This window comes from Ixodes scapularis, unplaced genomic scaffold (genome assembly GCF_016920785.2).
Source record: "Ixodes scapularis isolate PalLabHiFi unplaced genomic scaffold, ASM1692078v2 PGA_scaffold0__279_contigs__length_252992795, whole genome shotgun sequence".
Taxonomy (NCBI): Eukaryota; Metazoa; Arthropoda; class Arachnida; order Ixodida; family Ixodidae; genus Ixodes; species Ixodes scapularis.
In genome coordinates this window covers 180,021,724-180,030,744 of record NW_024609835.1, presented here as the reverse complement: position 1 = coordinate 180,030,744, position 9,021 = coordinate 180,021,724, and positions in this window count along the sequence as shown.

Sequence of the window (9,021 nt, the reverse complement as noted above, 5' to 3'; positions counted from 1 at the left end):
GCCATGACACCCCGGTACACCGTGGTCTTTCTGCACGAGCGACAACCTCGCTGGAGCTCTGCGCGTATGGAGCATGAGGCGGCATGAGCTGTCTTTGCCGTGCCCACGGGTCGACGAGTCATCTGCCGGCGCCGCTTGAAACCATAGTGAGAGAGAGAAAGAGAGAGAGTGAAAAACGAACTTTATCTGCACTGCGCGAGGAGCGCGCCGTCCTCACCTGAAGAGTATTATCTTACACCGTGCTGCTAGCAGGACATAGACACATACAAACATAGAGATGACCAAAACCTCACTATGCGATTGGCTGATGGGTCTTTTTGGCTATGGCAATCGCACTTTTGCTACTTTCAAACCTTCGAAGCTTCGAAAGAGTCGTTCTAAACCAGTCGTTCCAAGATCGCCATGAAGCCTCATTGTACTGGAAGCGTTCCTAGCCAATACAACCGTCCTTGGCACTGCGTATGCAATCAACTTACCAATCATGCTAATCTCCATAAATCTCTTACAATGGTATTGCTCCTCTTGTATATGTCGATACAGGAAAAGTATTTTTCTGTGCCTCCGAGCACTAACGCCGTACCTGGTGGCGGGACGAAGATGTGCTCTTGATTCGCCGGTGTGCCGATACCAAAATATCGGTACACAAGAAACGTTCATATAAAGTCACCCGTCAACAGTGAATTTAGATCGGCTCCCCGAGAATAGAGAGGTAAATGTGAAATGGCTCATTACGTGAGCCACGACACCCCAGAACGAATTCAGTTCGCCGTACAGCGCACTGACGTCCAACTGACACCCCCGACTTCTATAAGAGGCTTGATGACGGTGCGATATAAGATAATATATAGCTAAACTAAGCTTCAAAGAGTACAAAAAACAACAACAAAACACTGAGGTTTTGCAGTAGGCCCTAGAAAATCCCGATTACCTTTTTACAGTCAGCTACACTTGCTTAAGCTATTTAGATAGGTTGTACAACTCGGCTATCAAGCCGCTCGTGAAAGCTGGTAGCGTCGGTTGAACGTCAGTGCGCTGTACGTCCAACCGAAGTTTAGGGGTGTCGTATATGTGACGAGGGGTGTGAAGGCTTCATTCCTTTATATTTATTCGGGAGCTTGGCGCTATTTTTTAAGGATCCATTGACTTTAGTGTCGGCACCTGGCCGCGCATGAGAAGGCACGATCCTGCCTACCCGTTTACGACTTGCCGGTGACGTCGTCGCACAATGCTGGTGGTCATTCATGCTTGCATTTGCCAAGAAAAAAAACAAAAACAAACAAAAAAAATCCGGAGATGTTAAATATGTGCACTCCAAGCTGCGCCCTCAGCAGCAAGGTTTAAACTTAAGACGGACCGTTTAAAATTAGGATGGACCGCAGCGTTTCAAGCCCCCTTCCCAGCCAATCCGATCCGCGTGAGCGTCACATGACCTTCGTGAAGGACGCAGCGGTGCTCGGGGCGCGGAGCCACATATGATACATTCACGACGCTGGGTTGGCTAGAATGGCCTCGTGAGGTCCGCTGCGGTACGCGGGGGTTGCGGTGATGTGAGAACGTCGAGCTCTAATTGGCTCTGATTGGAAGGATAGTGGGTAGACCTCAATGCTAGCTGCCTTGAGGTCTACCCACTCTCCCTCCAATCGGAACCAATCACAACTCGGCGTTGTGATGTCACCGCCACCCCTGCGCATGAAGCAGACGAACTTACGCCCCGCATAAGGTGAAGCGAAGCTATGTGGAAGGCGGTCGCCCGTTCCACGGGACTGTGGCAGCGGCCGAGCGCCTTGTAGCCGTGCGGTCGTCGCAGATGTGTATAAAGAGGAGCGCTCTTAATGGATGGTGGCTGGAAATGGAGCAGCGCGGGATAATAACCCGCTCCCGGAAGAAATAACGGGCGCGTCGCCCGAACGCTCGATTGTCTGTCCGGGTGGAGGGGGGCCTTGATGGCTGCCGCCGCGATGTCCCGCTCCGGCTGTCCATTGAGTGGCTCGGCCGGTCTTCTCGGAGGAGGACAGCTTTCCCGCCAAGCGCCCGCGTGGGGAATGGGTGCCGCTCGCGCGCGGAGAGCAAAGCAACACAAACGCCAACACCGGCGGGAATGGGCGACGCTTTTTGTTTCCGTCTTTTACTGGGGATTGCGTCTTTTGTGTCGTAAAAAAGAGAGGTATTTCTTTTTAGGCGCGTTTATTACGGGTGTGGGCGTGTGCTTCTGCCACGTGTTCGTCTCTTTACTTGCGTTTTTTTGTGTTTGTAATGATGCGGAGAATATAAGCTTACACAGTCCTTCGTGCTTCTTCGGCGTACCTGCCAGATTTTTGAGGGAGCTGTGGTCTGAGCTATGAATGTAACGCTAATTTTGGTTCTTATATTTTTAACTCTTAAGCGAATCGAGAAATAATAAAATTGGGCTGTGTGTATGTTTATACAGCCTAGAACTTGCCAAATGATAAAATGAACATTAGGGCATCTCTGTCGCTGAAGGGACAGTATGAAGTGGGAAAATCAGTAATTTCTTCCCGGATTTTAACCTTGTGGTAGAACGCCATTCTGTGCCGCACTTCCTTTGACCAAGTGAACGTTCCCGACTCAAGGTCACGGATTAGTGTCACGACCTGCCACCAGTCTAATCCCCCGCCAGAGGAAAAGTATTCCTGCGACTATTACTTACGGATAAATGCTGTTTCGAATGCCTCATCTCCTACAAACATAGGGTTATAAATATATGAGTCTTTTTTCCAGTAAGCTTCCGAGGATGAGTACATCCTCTCCCTTGATACTTGCTTTCACCTGTTGGCGTTCTCAAAGGCACCGTGCCGTACGAGCAACATTGTCAACACCTATTTCTGCGTGCGTATATTAGGTCTTTCTTACTTTTTGTTTTTTGCAATTATTTGTAAGCATTTATAGTATGGAGCATAAAAAAAGCAAGGAAAGCCGATTTAACGGCACTGTACCAATGTGTTCTGACGGGTGGATGAACGTTGAGCTGCCCCCCCCCTCCTTTTGTCGATCGCAGACAACCCCGTAGATGGAACTCGTCACTCGAAAAAGCTCCATTGGCGACTCGAGAGAAACCTGTTTTACGACCCACTTTCACGTCCTGGTGTTTTGAGACGTCTGGCACTGTAAATAATTAAAGCAAACAAAAAAAAAAAAAGAGCATAAATAGGTAGCGAACGGTTATGTGTGACCGCATGAAACATTCGCAGGAGCCAACGTGACAGCAAGCGATATGCTTTAAATACTTCCGGAATGGTGCTTATTCTTTCTTTTTTTTTTCCCCGCCGAGAAACATTTTTAGGGGTATAGTGCCCCACAGTTGGCAAACAAATATTGCCAGCTAATGCAGAAATATAAATGCTCATTTATATTCTTTAAGATCGATTAAATACGCCTAAAGAATTTGTCATGCAAATTTTTCCCCATTTATGTAAAAATGAATGTATCACATTTAATAACCCATTTAAAACAAAAATCAAAAACCAAGTTGCTGTATATATATTTTTTTTTAAATTTTGACCACAAACCGTGAGAATAGCAACAAATACTAAAAAAAGTGTCGAACAGTTTATTGGTCACGTCTAAAGCACGGTGCATGGACGATAGAATAAGAGGAGGCAACAGCCAGCCAAGCCAACCAAGCGAGAAAATCCCAAGTGAAGCCGGAAGTAAAGGTCGCGTTTGGGGGACCGCCCGGTGCCCAAGTCTGTCCACTAGCGCCCGAGGGTGCCCATGTTCGTCCAATAGCGTTTTTTCGTTTCAATTCTGGGGGGGGGGGGGGGGGGGGGGAGTGTGTCTCTCCGAACAAGAATCATGTCGCCTCCAGAAGCTTCCTACCTCGACGGCACGGTGCCTCCAACACGTCTTCAACTGGTGTGTCCAGCGTCCTACCCGCCCATATATCAAAAGGGGTCCCGAAGTGGCAACAAATGACGTGGCAAAAGCCGGCGTGTCGTGTTGCTGAGTCTGACGAGCATGTTGGGTTAATACTTAATGCCAAGGAAAAAAAACACGTACCCACAAAGACATATGTACAAGCATGTGCATGTCCTGTCTCAGCATAGCCTCCTATATATTGACAAAGCCTGGCAGATCGCCACGAGAAGCGGTCGCCGACATGGAAAAAGTGAAGCGGCAGACAACGGATGAGAGGAGAACCACGTGACTGGCGCCCCGCTGCGGCGAGACGCCGAAACACACTTCATCGGAGCGAACAAGTGTGTTTCGGGCCCTCGCCGCTGAAAAAGCTGTGCGCTGACGTCCAAGTTCCCCTAGAAATGCCTCTTTCATGCTCTGTCCCACCAAATCCTCGAACTCCAAATCTGCGACCGGGCACTCTATGAATCCGTCGTCGAACGTTCAGGCTTTGTGATTATAGAGGAGGCTATGGTCTCAGCCTCCTGTTTTTGTTTTGCTTTCTTTGTATTAAGTAAGCGTGTTACGTTGTCGCATGTCGCAATCCTGGCGGTTGGTGGTAAAAGACCCGGCAAGAAGCATACGAACGAGCGCGAACATCGCTGTTGTCGCGGGGTTACAACTTCTGGCCGCCGAAGCTTCCGTGGACCGTCAAGCTGGACAGCGGCCTGCAGCGGAACGGGCGTCCGCCGCGTGCACCACCGCTGCTTTGTGACACCGTCGCCAGGATCGCGGCAGGCGACAGCGTGACACTTTTGTGTCAGGTGGAATTCGAGGCGTTCTTTTTTAGGACACACTAGACACACCAGTTGGAGATACGTTCTAGGCGCCATAATCTAAAGGAAGTAATGAATAAAAAAAAAAAAGAGGGGGCGGGACGTTTGATTTTGAAGAGGCGCACTGTTTTTGTCTCCAAATATGTCGTAAATTAAACTGCTTGCTTTCTTGTTTTGTTTTTACGCAGCCTTTTTTTGGGCAGAATATGACTAGCCGTCGAGACGAGCATCTCGTCTCATGTTTTGCAACGTAGAATTTTGCTCGTTAAATTTATAAACATTATGCAGGACATTAAGATTCATGCGCGAGTGTCGCATATTGCAAAAATCAGTCTGAAAAAAAAAAATACGCGCAATTGTTATAAACGCTGTTCATCTGAGGGATTTACGAGCTATTTATCTCCCGTGGCTTTCACTGCAAAACGATTTTCATTGATGGGATTTAGTCTAGCTTCGGCAGGCCACAGGCACAACGCATTACAAAGACGCGACAGTGTTTTTTTTTTTTTTGTGATTTACGATTTTAAAATTCAATTGTTTGACTGCACATCATTTCATTATTATCTTGCCCTACACTGACTTAGACATCTCGTTTATTTTTCCTTCCGCTACTGTTAATTAGTGTCTGCTCAAAAACGACATGCTTGATATAGTCGTTATGAGCATGCACTTCATAACAATTCTTTTTTACTGCGTGCTTTACCTGGAACTTCCGCCCACGTATTATTACCAGTGTTCTTTTTTGCTACGAATAGATCTATCACCCTCATATGTTAACACTAGTTACTACCGCGGCTTTTTTTTTTCACAATACATACAACAGGACAATACCGAAACATAACGGTGGTACTTTTCTTAAAATTGTGCGCCATGTAATGGCCGCTGCGTCTATTACCCGCATCCGCGATTGCTTGGGCGCGTACTCTTAGCATGTATTTTACACGAGGGTAGCTCCAACGTGCGGAGGGAACTCCGGATCTGGTCACAAGCCTCGTGCCAATAAAATGACGGCCGCCAATGTTGCTTGGTGCAATTTGAAAAAGGGTTGGTTGACATTCGCTGACACAGCAAATGTCAATCAACCCATTTGCCCCCGCATGAAGAAGCAAGTCAGCTCCTCGCAAATGTTTAACGTTTAACGTTTTCTTAACGCAAATGAACACCCGTTCCGGGTATTCATTTGCGTCACACACAGAGGTTTCCTGGCCACTAAGTCAGTATCGCATTTAGGACAGCAGCGAGGGTAATTAGAGCCAAAATGTTGATCGCGAGCTGGAGTTGGCCACCGCTGGCCAATTTTATTATAGCGCCGCTTCAGGCTGCTAGCTAAATGAAAAATGCCCCCATATTCATCCTTCTGACGTTTCCCGTACGATTTAAGTCGTCCCATATAAGTACTATGACTTTATAGATTCGGTCTTACTTAACCGGAAAGTGTGTGTATTTACAAAAAAAAAAAAGCCATTTTTTTGGATGCGTTATTATTGCCCATCTAGTTTTAACTAGTATGTGCGTTCAAATAGTTTTCTGACAGTAAAAATAGGTGCACAGACCGGCGAAAAATGACTCAGGTTTTAAATCTGCTATTGCATTGACTCTGGGTGCGCACAAACTCTCCGAGATAGGTCTGCGCAGTTCTCCTTCAGGCCCTGTAACGCATTTCACAACATCAGAAACAGGTTGTAGTGTTAAGGTAATAAAATGCTATACCAAGATTATTTGTGGCTTTTTCCTTTCGTTTGATCTGGCTAACGAATTGGTATTTTCGTAGTGCTTTAGTCGAGGACAACAGGCAAATGAATTACTGAGTGAAAAGGTGACGCTAGCTCAGGCTGTTACAAGCCAACGACAGTTGACTCAATCGCGATCGGTCAGAGTTACATGGCGGCGTCAACTTTCAGTGAGCCGCAAATGACTAGTGAGTTCGACTGAGCTGGAATACTTCGGTTAACTGATGGGGGTTTGCCCCAATAGAGCTAAAGATGGCGGTGTCCGCCATAACGCTGCTCATGGACAGCACCAGCGAGGCACTTACTATTGCGGAAGATTGGGGGAGGTATAGTAATAATAATAATAATAATAAATATTCATTTTGGTTCAGAAGAACCACGGGTATCTAGAAGCCATCCTAGCAGCAAACATTGTCGGAAGATGTAGAATCCGGAGCCAGAGTTGCCGCTAAAACGAAAACGGCATGTCGCAGAAGCCAAAGCTCGGCGAGGGCGGCCATTGTGATGTCGGTGCCCAAAAGACTTTCGTTAAGTCTCTTGCATGAATTCTGTGAAACGTTTTGATTATCTTTTCATTACTCTAAAAACAACGAAAAAGTTCTATTCTTTTTGTCGTAAACGTTTAAAATGAATGAAAAGTGCGCTTATAATTCCTTTGCATCACTCTTAAAAAAATAAAAAAAAAATAAAGAAAGGTAATGTGACGTCAGTTTTGGTGTCGTTTTGGTTTCAACTGTGTCCCGTGACGCGCGTCTCAACTAGGTTTGTTGGACCTATGTAACGTTTAACATCGGACAACTACTTGAGCTCAATGACATTTCGACGATGCTAGCGTTGGCATAACAGAAGTTGAGAGCTCTATAAAGTAACTAGGGTGTATACCATTTTGCAATACGTGTTGGCGAATTTCACATTGAGTGTTTTAAGTCGGGGTCCCACCGCTGATACATCATGGAAAAGGCAGTCTGCAAGCACGAGTCACCGCAATATTCATGGTTCGAATGCCGCGTGCTAAGTTTTCTCCCTGAACTCATTGCCGTGCGGCACCCGAAGCACAAAACGTTCGATGGCTCGTGTTCGAACCTGTATGCAGACTGTCTTTTACATTATGTATAAGCAGTGTGTGACCCTGGCTTTAGTGAACATCGGAATCGACAACATGTGTTTTGATCATGGACTGATTTGACCTGCATATCTTCGACGCGAGTTATTAACTGTATTAGTGTAACGTGCATTAAACCCACGCATTTTTTTTTATTGCGCCACAATACACGAACAATAGGTATAGACACTTTAAACACGCGCCAGATTGAGCTGCCATTTCTCTCTTGTTTCACCTAGATGCTGTTCCACTGAAGCGGGCGTTGACGAGCCTCCCCGAGGGCCTACGTGCATGCGAGAAGGGCGCAGTAGCACCCCAAATGGCAATAACCTGTCCTGCTGTCGCAATGATGTAATGAAGCGAACGGAATATGAGGAAACAAAAACTGAAGGTCGGTTATGGCGGCGCGCTTGCACAGCTCTCTAAAAGCGTCTACGTGTTGCAACGTCTCCAACACCCGAGACAGAAATGTTTCGATTCAATAATCCTTATTCTTATAAAAAAAAAAAAAAAAAAAATTTTTTTTTTTTTTATTGTATGAAAGCTGACCGGATTCCCGCGGTGCCTCCGTTCCCCTTAGTACGGTCCCGGGCACAGGGCTCGAGTCGTTCGGCGTAGCCCACCTACGATCTGTGCACGATTCTTCACGAGGATAAAAACAGAACCACTTCCGATCCCAGTTGCAGACCTGGCACGTCGTTCTCAATGCAGAAAGGCAAACGCTTTCCGAAGAGACCCTGTTTTTCCCCAGCGTGCACGGACGTGAGCCTGAAACGGTACTCCCTCGGTTCCCGCGACGCCGTGGCGATTTGTCCGCTAATGTTGATTAATCATGGTGTCCGCTGGACGTGGGGGCTCGAGCGCGTCCCCCTCCACCCGCTTCCGACGGCGGGCCTGGGGCCTCCGTTTACTGGCCCCCCGAAAAAAAACGTGGGTCTGATCCGTTGCCATGGCGACGGCATCTTTCGGTTCCGGGCCGCTGAAGATGGGAATTGACCTACCACAAACTGTAGCAGTCCTCGCGGCTCAAGCGCTCACTCGATGTACGAGAACTGATTCTACGATGGACTGCCTCGGAGGCTACCAGCCAATCGGAGTATGTCCCATGTCGCGTGAGTCATGTGTGGCCTTCCTAAGGGGCGCGGCGACGCGTGGAGCGCGGTGACACGTGATAAGGTGAACTAATTGCGAATTCGACAGGTCGCTTTGGAGCGCGCCGGTATCGACCTTTCTGGAGCGCACCTATTTCGCGGTCGGTCGGGATCGAGAAAGACATGTTCCACTCGTCGTTTTGGATCAGATCTCATTCCAGATCTCGATCCGGATCCGAGAACAGTCGCTCCGCCGATTTCGGCGGATTCGACCGGAAGTCAGCCTGACCAGCCCTCGGCGCGCACACGTGACTTCCTTTCTCGCCGGGCATCTCGCCTCGGAAGAATTCGCAATGGGCACTAGGGAAGTGCCGCCATCTTTACAGCTGCTGCTTCCTCATGACAGT